Source organism: Hordeum vulgare, chromosome 7H (assembly GCF_904849725.1).
Source record: "Hordeum vulgare subsp. vulgare chromosome 7H, MorexV3_pseudomolecules_assembly, whole genome shotgun sequence".
Classification (NCBI taxonomy): Eukaryota; Viridiplantae; Streptophyta; class Magnoliopsida; order Poales; family Poaceae; genus Hordeum; species Hordeum vulgare.
In genome coordinates this window covers 375,834,238-375,843,599 of record NC_058524.1, presented here as the reverse complement: position 1 = coordinate 375,843,599, position 9,362 = coordinate 375,834,238, and positions in this window count along the sequence as shown.

Genomic DNA, 9,362 nt, shown 5'->3' with positions numbered 1-9,362 from the left:
ACAAGAGTCCTAGCCACGCTACAGATCGTGGCCTTCCATATCTCTAAGTCGATGTGCTCTCCAAGACTGGAAACCTCCTTGGCGGCTTATCTTCTGCATCAATCCTGAACCGCCATCCGGCTCATGGGCCCCTCGGCTAAGGCTTGTATTAAGAAAGTATGAGTCGCCCCTTTAGTGACCCGGCCCAGTTAGGGCGGGTTACACCGTAGGTAACATCCCCAACAGATCCTATCTCGGAATTCATGGCCTCCAGCCATTTGTTGGAATCTCGGCCCACCATTGCTTCTTCATAATTAGCACGTTCATTGTTGTCTAACAACAAGATAGATAAGACAGGATTACCGTACCACTCAGGAGAAGTATGTGATCTTGTCGAGATGCCACGTGTGTTAGTAACTTGATCTGAAGCTTCATGATCATCATCATTAGCTTCCTCCTCAACCGGTGTTGCCTCGACAGAGGTTTCCCCCTGCCCTGCTCCACCATCTAGAGGGAGCAGAGGTTCTACAACCTCATCAAGTTCTATCTTCCTCCCACTCAATTCTTTCGAGAGAAACTCCTTCTCAAGAAAAGCTCCGTTCTTAGCAACAAATACTTTGCCCTCGGATCTGAGATAAAAGGTGTACCCAACTGTCTCCTTTGGGTAACCTATGAAGACACACTTTTCTACTTTGGGTTCTAGCTTTTTACGCTGAAGCTTTTTGACATAAGCATCGCATCCCCAAACTTTAAGAAATGACAACTTTGGCCTCTTGCCATGCCATAGCTCATGTGGTGTCTTCTCAACGGATTTAGATGGTGCCCTATTTAAAGTGAATGCAGTTGTCTCTAATGCACAACCCCAAAACCATAATGGTAAATTGGTAAGAGACATCATAGATCGCACCATATCTAACAAAGTACGATTATGACGTTCGGAAACACCATTACGTTGTGGTGTTCCAGGCGGTGTCAACTATGAAACGATTCCACCTTATCTTAAGTGAGCACCAAACTCGAAACTTAGATATTCACCCCCTCGATCAGATCGTAGGAACTTGATCTTCTTGTTATGATGATTTTCAACTTCACTCTGAAATTGCTTGAACTTCTCAAACGTTCCAGACTTTTGCTTCATCAAGTAGATATATCCATACCTACTCAAATCATAAATGAAGGTGAGAAAATAATGATATCTGCCGTGCGCCTCCACACTCATTGGACCGCACACATTAGTATATATGATCTCCAACAAGTCACTTGCACGCTCCATTGTTCCGGAGAACGGAGTCTTAGTCATCTTGCCCATGAGGCATGGTTCGCACGTGTCAAGTGATTCGAAATCAAGTGACTCCAAAAGCCCATCGGTATGGGGTTTCTTCATGCGCTTTACTCCAATATGACCTAAGCGGGAGTGCCACAAAAACGTGGCGCTATCATTGTTAACTTTACATCTTTTGGTCTCAATGTTATGTCTATGTGTGTCATCAGAATGAAGATTCAATATGAACAAACCCCTCACATTGGGTGCATGACCATAAAAGATATTACTCATAAAAATAGAACAACCATTATTCTTTGACTTAAATGAGTAACCGTCTCGCAATAAACAAGATCCAGATATAATGTTCATGCTTAACGCAGGCACTAAATAACAATTATTTAAGTTCATAACTATTCTTGATGGTAACGTAAGTGAGACTGTGCCGACGGCAATTGCAGCAACCTTGGAACCATTTCCCACGTGCATCGTCACTTCGTCCTTCCCTAGTCTTCGTTTATTCCGCAGTCCCTGCTTCGAGTTGCAAATATGAGCAACAAAACCGGTATCAAATACCCAGGCACTACTATGATAGTTGGTTAGGATCACATCAATAACATGTATATCACATATACCTGGTTTGGTGTTGGCCGCCTTCTTATCAGCCAAGTACTTGGGGCAGTTGCGCTTCCAGTGACCCATCCCCTTGCAATAATAGCACTCTGTTTCCGACTTAGGTCCAGCCTTGGGTTTCTTCGTCGGATTGGCAACAGTCTTTCCACTCTTCTTGGAGTTACCCTTCTTGCCTTTGCCGTTTCTCTTGAAACCATGGTCTTATTGACCATCAACACTTGATGCTCTCTCCGGAGTTCTGACTCTGCTACTTTCAGCATCGCGAATAACTCGTCGGGTGACTTGTTCATCCCTTGCGTGTCATAGTTCAACACAAAGATCTTGTAGCTAGGTGGCAGTGATTGAAGAATTATGTCAGTGTTAGCCTGTTGCGGGAGTTCAATCCCCAGCTCAGCTAGATGGTTTGAGTACCCAGACATTTTTTAGCACATGTTCACTGACAAACAAATTCTCCTTCATCTTGCAAGCATAGAATTTATCGGAGGTCTCATACCTCTCGATCCAGGCGTTCTTCTGAAAGATAAACTTCAACTCCTATAACATCTCATATGCTCCATGACATTCAAAGCGACGTTGAAGTCCCGGTTCCAAGCCATACAAGACTGCACATTGAACTACTGAGTAGTCCTCCTTACGTGATTGCCAAGCGTTCAAAACATCTTGGTCAAACGTAGCGGGTGGCTCATCTCCTAGCGCAGCATCAAGGACATAATTCCTTTTCCCAGCTTGTAGGATGAGCCTAAGATTACGAGCACAGTCTACAAAGTTGCTACTGCGTATTGAAATTCAGCTTAGCTTAGCTTTCTCTAGGAACGTATTGAAATTCAGGGTTGCTACTGCGTGAGCCATTGATCTACAACATAAAATATTGCAAAGTGGACTTAGACTATGTTCAAGATAATTAGAGTTTCACTAATCAAATTACTAATAAACTCCCACTCAAAATAGACATCCCTCTAGTTACTTGAGTGTGGCATGATCCAAATTCACTAACTCAAATCCGATTATCACGTGAGTTGAGCATAGTTTCAGTGGTAAACATCTCTATGCTAATCATATCAACTATACGATTCATGCTCGACCTTTCGGTCTCTTGTGTTCCGAGCCATGTCTGCAAATGATAGGCTCGTCAAGTTTAACCCGAGTGTTCTGCGTGCGCAACTGTTTTGCACCCGTTGTATGTGAACGTTGAGTCTATCACACCCGATCATCACGTGGTGTCTCAAAACGAGGAACTGTTGCAACGGTGCACGGTCGGGGAGAACACAATTTTATCTTGAAATTAAGTGAGGGGTCACCTTATAATTCTACCTCGTTCTAAGCAAGATAAGGTGCATAGAAGGATTAACATCACATGCAATTCAGAAGTGACATGACATGGCCATGATCTTGTGCTTCTTGATCTCCATAACCAAAGCACCGGCATGACCTTCATCGTCACCGGCGCCACACCATGATCTCCATCATCGTACGCCATTGAGGTTGTCGTGCTATCTATGCTATTACTACTAAAGATACAACCTAGCAATATAGTAAACGCATCTGCAAACACAAACGTTAGTTTAAAGACAACCCTATGGCTCATGTCGGTTGCCGTAGCATCGACGTGAATGTCGATATTAATTATTACAACATGATCATCTCATACATCCAATATATCACATCATGTCTTTGGCCATATCACATCACAAGCATACCCTCCAAAAACAAGTTAGACGTCTTCTAATTTGTTGTTGCATGTTTTACGTGGCTGCTATGGGTATCTAGTATGATCGCATCTTACTTACGCAAAAACCACAACGGAGATGTGGAAATTTATATTTAACCTCTCTCCAAGGACCGCCTCAGTCAAATCCAATTCGACTAAAGTTGAAGAAACCGACACCCGCTAGTCGTCTTTATGCAACAAGTTGCATGTTGGTCGATGAAAGAGGTCACTCGTAAGCATACGAGTAATGTTGGTCCGGGCCGCTTCAATTCAACAATACCATCGAATCGAGAAAAGACTAAGGAGGGCATCAAATCAAACATCAACGCCCACAAAAACTTTTGTGTTCTACTCGAGATTACATCTACGCATGAACCTAGCTCATCATGCCACTGTTGGAAAACGTTGCATGGCAAACAAAAAATTTCCGACGCACACGAAGACCTATCATGGTAATCTTCATCTACGAGAGGGAGATCGGATCCACATACCCTTGTAGATCGCTAAGCGGGAAGCATTAAGAAACGCGGTTGATGTAGTGGTACAACTTCGTGATTCAAATCACCGTCGTCGCATGATCCGTCCCGATCTAGCATCGAACGGACGACACCTCCGCGTTCAGCACACGTACAGCTCAATGACGATCTCCGCCTTCTTGATCCAGCAAGTGAGACGGGGAAGTAGATGAGTTCTCCGACGGTGGGACGACGCGTCGGTGATGGTGATGATCTATTCCCGCAGGGCTCCGCCCGAGTTCCGCAGAAAGCCGGTCTGGAGGAAGAACTATGAGGTATAGGTTTGAGTTGCACGTGGCAAAGTTGTGTCACAAAAACCCTAAAACCTCTAGTATATATAGGAGGGGAGGGGCTAGCCTTGGGGCTCAAGGGAGCCCCTAGGGCATGATACGTCTCCGTCGTATCTACTATTCCGAACTCTTTTGCCCTTGTTTTGGACTCTAATTTGCATGATTTTAATGGAACTAACCCGGACTAACACTGTTTTCAGCAGAATTGCCATGGTGTTGTTTTTGTGCAGAAATAAAAGTTCTCGGAATGTCCTGAAAATTTACGGAGAATTTTTCTCGAATTAAAGAAAAATACTTGCGCAAAGATCCACCGGAGGGGGTGTGCGAGTGGGACACAAGCCCGTGGGCCGCGGCCACCCCCTAGGCTGCGCCGTGAGGGCTTGTGGGGCCCACGTGGCACCACCGCCCCCAAACTCAGCTCTATTTATTCCGTCTCGCCTGGAAAAAAACCAGAGAGAAGGATTCATTGCGTTTTACAATACGGAGGCACCACCACCTCCTGTTCTTCATCTGTAGGGTAGATCTGGAGTCCGTTCCGGGCTGCGGAGAGGGGAAATCGTCGCCATCGTCATCATCAACCTTCCTCCATCGACAATTCCATGATGCTCTTCACCGTTCGTGAGTAATGTCATCGTAGGCTTGCTGGACGGTGATGAGTTGGATGAGATCTATCATGTAATCGAGTTAGTTTTGATGGGGATTGATCCCTAGTATCCACTATGTTCTAGATTGATGTTGCTACTACTTGGCTATGCTGAATGCTTGTCACTAGGGCCCGAGTGCCATGATTTCAGATCTGAACCTATTATGTTGTCGCCAATATATGTGTGTTTTAGGTCCTATCTTGCAAGTTGTAGTCACCTACTATGTGTTATGACCCGGCAACCCCGGAGTGACAATAGCCGGAACCACTCCCGGAGATGACCATAATATGAGGAGTTCATGTATTCACCGCGTGTTAATGCATTGGTCCGGTTCTTTATTAAAAGGAGAACCTTAATATCCCGTAGTTTCCATTAGGACCCCGCTGCCACGGGAGGGATGAACAATAGATGTCATGCAAGTTCTTTTCCCTAAGCATGTATGACTACATACGGAATACATGCCTACATTAAATTGACGAATGGGAGCTAGTTACTTTTATCTCCGTGTTATAGTTTTTACATGATGAATCACATCCGGTATACTCATCCATCATCAATCCACTCCCGACGAGTCTTTTACTACTGGTCCTTGCTACGTTACTCTGTTGCTACTGATGTTACTCTGCTGCTAATGTTGTTACTTGCTACTGCTGCTAGTGTTGTTCCTTGCTACTGCTGTCACTACTGCTGTTACTTTGTTGCTACTTGTTGCAAGAATTTTCTGTAGCCGTTGTCGGGGAAGAATAGTCCCCCGTCCACGTGTTATTTACTGGTGCCATTGATACAACAGTTAGGAATAGTCTGCCGTCAACAGATCTTTTGGTGACACCGTTGCTATCATACCACTTTGCTACTGATACTTTGCTTGCAGACACTAATCTTTCAGGTGTGGTTGAAACTGAAAAACTCAGCTGCTAATACTTGAGAATATTCTTTCACTTCCCTTTGTGTCGAATCGATAAATTTGGGTTGAATACTCTACCCTCAAAAACTGTTGCGATCCCCTACACTTGTGGGTTATCAAGACCTTTTTCTGGCGCCGTTGCCGGGGAAGCACAACTATATTCTCTGAGTCACTTGGGATTGACGTCTGCTGGTCACTATGAGGAATCCGAAAGATCCAAGAACTAAAATATTTCCTTCCACTACGAGGAGAGGTAAGGAACTGCCATCTAGCTCTGCACTTGATTCACCTTCAGTTATGAGTAAGTTTGCGACATCGCCTCCTGCTAGAAATCTTGATATGTTGCCTGTGCTTGATGATGCTACTTCTGCTGCCCATGATGCTTATGATGATGCTATGCTTGATACTATGCTTGATGATGCTATGCTTGATACTATGCCTGATGATGCTATGCTTGATACTATGCCTGATGGAGGGAGAGATAGCTGAGGACTTTCTTGCGTGTAAGGATAGCTATGATGTTGTGAAATTACTGCGCAAGTGGAAAGCAAAATCTCTGAACGCTAGGATGAAATACGACCCGAAGTTTGCCACTTAGCCTATCTTTGTGACCGATAAGGATTATGAATTCTCTATCGACCCTGAGTTAATCACTCTGGTCGAATCTGATCCTTTTCACGGTTATGAGTCTGAAACGGTTGTAGCCCATCTTACCAAACTACACGATATAGCCACCATATTCACTACTAATGAAAAGATTCACCACTACTATATCCTGAAGTTGTTTCCTTTCTTGCTAAAGGATGATGCTAAGACCTGGTTCACTTCTCTTGCTCCTGGTTGTGTGCGTAGCCCCCAGTATATGGTCTACTACTTCTCTGAGAAATATTTCCATGCCCATAAGAAGCAAGCTGCCTTGTAGGAAATATACAACTTTGCTCAAGCTAAAGAAGAGAGTCTCCCACAAGCTTGGGGGAGGCTCATCCAGCTATTGAATGCTTTGCCTGATCACCCTCTCGAGAAGAATGAAATACTTGATATCTTCTATAATGGACTTACCGATGCTTCGAAAGACCACCTAGATAGTTGTGCCGGTAGTGTTTTTAGGGAACGAACCGTAGAACAAGCTGAGATTCTACTCAATAACATCTTGTGCAATGAGAATGCTTGGACTATTCCCGAACCACCTCCTAAGCCAACTCCGAAGAAAAGAGGTATTCTATTCCTCAATCCTGAAGATATGCAAGAAGACAAGAAATCTATGCGACAGAAAGGCATTAAATCTGAAGATGTCAAAAACCTACAACCTATCGAAGAGATCCATGGTACAACCGATACAGGTAGTACAAGTAAATCCTCTGTGTAGGTTTGATGAGAGTGATATTCCTTTTGATAAACCTGCTAGCCTATGCACGGATGAATTTGATAACTTTGTTGCCAAACAACAGAGTTTCAACAATTACGTTAGCAGACAATTGGAAAATAATGCTCGTATGCTTAGTCATTTAAGTGCTTGTGTGGACAGAAACGTCAATGATCTTAAGCTTCTGAGTAAACATGCCTCTATGGTTACTACTCAGGTAGAACAAGTACTTAAAGCTCAGAATGACTTGCTCAACGAGTTGAATGACAATTCCATCAGAGTCGTTACTAGAGGCGGTATAATGACCCGGGAACCTTTGTATCCTGAGGATCATCCCAAGAGAATTGAACAAGATTCTCAAGGATTTAGCACTGATGCACCTAGTCATCCTAGGAAGAAGAAGAAAGATGATAGGAACCTGCACGCTAGCAACCCTGTTGCTGCTACACCTGAGAGTCCAAATGATGCCTCTGTCTCTGATGCTGAAACACAATCTGGTGATAACATGAGCCTAATGATAATATCAATAGTGATGTTCATGAAGATGCTCAACCTAGCAATGATAAGGATGTGGAGATTGAACCTGATCTTGATAACCCACAGCCTAAGACTAGAAGATACGGTAAGGACTTTGCTGTTAGGAAGCATGGTAAAGAAAGGGAACCATGGGTTCAGAAACCCATGCCCTTTCCTCCAAAACCATCCAAGAAAAAGGACGATGAGGATTTTGAGCGCTTCGTTGAAATGATCAGACCTGTCTTTCTGCAAATGTGTTTGACAGATATGCTCAAAATGTCTCTGTATGCTAAGTACATGAAAGATATTGTGACTAATAAGAGGAGGATACCTGAGGTTGAGATTTCCACCATGCTTGCTAATTATACCTTCAAGGGTGGAATTCCTAAGAAACTAGGTGATCCCAGTGTGCCCATTATACCTTGCTCCATTAAAGGCAACTGCGTTATGCGACCTTGGAGCCGGTGTTAGTGTTATGCCTCTCTCTCTTTATCACAGACTTGAACTGGATAAGTTGATACCCACTGAAATCTATCTGCAAATGGCTGACAAATCAACTGCTTTCACTATCGGCATTTGCGAGGATGTGCCTGTTGTGGTTGCTAACGTCACTATCTTAACAGACTTTGTTATCTTGGATATTCCCGAGGACGATGCCATGGCGGTCATCCTCGGAAGACCCTTTTTAAACACTTCAAGGGCTGTTATAGATTGCAACACACGCAATGTCACTTTCCATGTCAACGGTAATGAGCATACGGTGCACTTTCCGAAGAGACAATATCAAGTACATTGCATCAATCCTATCGAAAAAACTTCATCGATTCTTATTGGGAGCTTTGAATGCCCTATTCCTCATGTTAAGATGAAGTATGATTTGCTTGTTGGGGAGATACACATCCCCATTGAGGTGACCTAGTGACTATTCAAAAATTCTACGTTCTCTTTTGCGATTCGAAAAGGTTTGTCGAGGAGACTTGATCAACCCCATTGATGGATTTTCTTTCGATGACCATGAGATGGATGAATCGAGGAGTCACAAACCTCTATTCCAAGCTTTCACCTTCGGTTGCTTAGAAGAAAAATGATAGATTTAGTTTAGTTTTCCCTGTTTTCTGTTTTAGCGTCCGGTAGAAAAGTACCCCCAAAATAAAAGTTCTCAGAACGTCGTGAAAATCAAGTATGATTTTTTCTGGAATTTTTGAAAAATCCTGAGACAAAGAGCTTGTCTGGGCGCTGCACTAGTCGGCCACAAGCCCTGATGGTGCGAGCACCCCCCTGGTCGTGCCACCCAGGCTTGTGGGGCCCACAGGCACCCCCTCCACTCATTCTTGCTCTCACCTGGTTCTCCTACCTCCAGAAAAAATCGTTTCGCAGCTCAAACCCTTGTTCTTGCTCCTCTTGCTGGGATTTTCAATCTCTTTGCTCAAATCACCGTTCTCCAAACTGTTTTGGGGAAATTACTAATTGGTAAGTGACTCATCCATTGGTCCAATTAGTTTTTGCTCTAGTGCCTTATAATCTGCGTATTTTTGCGCATTGGTGACCA